Source organism: Peromyscus eremicus, chromosome 20 (genome assembly GCF_949786415.1).
Source record: "Peromyscus eremicus chromosome 20, PerEre_H2_v1, whole genome shotgun sequence".
NCBI classification, from domain to species: domain Eukaryota; kingdom Metazoa; phylum Chordata; class Mammalia; order Rodentia; family Cricetidae; genus Peromyscus; species Peromyscus eremicus.
In genome coordinates, this window is record NC_081436.1 from 18,864,755 (window position 1) to 18,866,628 (window position 1,874).

At 51.5% G+C, this 1,874-nt stretch overlaps 1 pseudogene; it reads right to left on the bottom strand.

The window, feature by feature from the left end:
* Positions 1-1,373: 1,373 nt before the first annotated feature.
* Positions 1,374-1,624, bottom strand: LOC131896612 (NADH dehydrogenase [ubiquinone] 1 alpha subcomplex subunit 3-like; annotated as a pseudogene).
* Between the last annotated feature and the right edge of the window lie 250 nt (positions 1,625-1,874).

Consider the following 1,874-nt stretch of genomic DNA (forward strand, 5'->3'; position numbering starts at 1 on the left):
GCCAGCAGCAGACCCAGACCTCAATGTTGCCACCATGTATCTGTGTCTCTGGTGTGTAAGAATCTGTCCCAGCTAGCTGTCCTCTGCTTTGCACAGGTGCAGAGCATTTAGTGGCTTCCTAGATGTCCCCAGGAGATTGTCAAGGGTCTACCATCCCCTTCGACCTGACAGTAGAGAGGTGGAGGTGTAGGCCCCAACCCATCCCTCTGTCGGCCCAAGTAAAAGCTGGTAACTATGACTGTGGGGACCTGGGGCAACATGCCAGTGACCATGTGCCTCCTCTCGGATCCTCTACTTGGCCTAGGGGACTCTGGTGGTTTTGACCTCTATTGTCTGTCCACGCTGTCCCCAAGGAAGTGGAAATGGTGTCAACCCACCTTTCTTCAGCCCACACCTGCCCCCCACCCAGGCCTGACACTAACCATTGAGGGGGCCAGCCTAGATCCTTTCCTGCCTCTCAGGCCTGGACAGCCTGTCTTGTTCTCGTTCCAACGACGCTTGGCACAGATTTCAGGTTGCTGTTAGAACGCCCCCTGACCTGGTTAGGGTTTTCCTGGTTGCCCCTCCCCCAGCCTCTCGTCTGTCCAGTATTTTATGTTTCCGCTGAACTTGGGTCTTTTCCACCCAATGGTGCATCTCGAGGGCAGGGGTTCTGCCAACCGTGTCCCCAGGGCCTGGCTTGCTCAAGGCAGCTGTGATCGTACAGCAGACAAAGACATGGCGGTTGTCCTGGTCACATAGCCCGTGCCAGAGCAGCTGTCTGCCTGGCACTCTGGGGAAGCCCACATACCCCACACTCTGTCCTACTTTGCAAGGTGGGATCATCTGTTCTATGCCTCTCGACCCACTTAATAGGCAAGGAGAGCCGGCCTTGGGGAGGACAGGGCATTGTCTTTGGGAATTCCTTAACAATAAATGTTTCATTCCCTGGTCTGGCTACATGGATTAAGCACTCACATTCCTTTGCAAATGTAACTTTTTGGCAATTTCTTTCATCACAAGCCATGCTGTAACAACAGCCCCAGTAGCCAATTTTCCTGGGAATGCTTCCTCTCTTGTCAACAGGACCTTGTTCTCAGGCTCAACAGCTCCCTATCTGCTTAATAAGGGCCATTGCTAGTACATAGGAAAGAGGGAACGCATTGCGGTCCCTCTGAACACGTGGGGAACACAGTTTCTCAGTCCCTCCTCAGAATGTAGCAGTTTGTGGTGACCAGCATTCCCTGGACAGCTGGAGGCTCTTTTTCCAAATAGTAGAGATCAGTGTGTTGTTTTTTATTTATTTTTTACTTTTATTTTTGTGGGGTTGGTTTTCACATTTTTATTGGGGGGGGGGCAAATGGGAAGGGGGCCTCTTCCATCAGCAGGAGTATTCACAGGTTTTTCAGCCATTCCAGGCTTGGGCCCTGAGGGTACTGGGGGTGGCTGGGCAAACGGGCCTATGCCATTTATCTCACACAGGCACTGGGTAGTTGTAGGCTGTGGCCTGGGTGATCATGCCCGCATACTTGGTGTAGGGGCTGACTATGGGCATAATTATACTAAGACCCCAGACGGAGGATACCACCAGCACTGGCTCCTTTGCCCAGGTATTCTTGAGGAAGGTAGAGAGTCTCCTGGCCATCTTGGTCTTGACCAGTGTGTTATTTTTTAAATACTACCATCTGCAGTAGAATGAAAGCGTGTCCCCAAATTCAAATGTTGAAATCTGCACCCTGTCAGATTTCATACTGTTGAGAAACAAATGTTTGTTGTTCAGGCCACAGTCTGTGACACTGTGGTGGCTTGAGAGAGGATAGTCACTGAGGTTCACGTGTGTGAACACATGGACTTCAGGGGATTGAGCTGTGCGGGAGGTTATGCAGCCTTGCTGG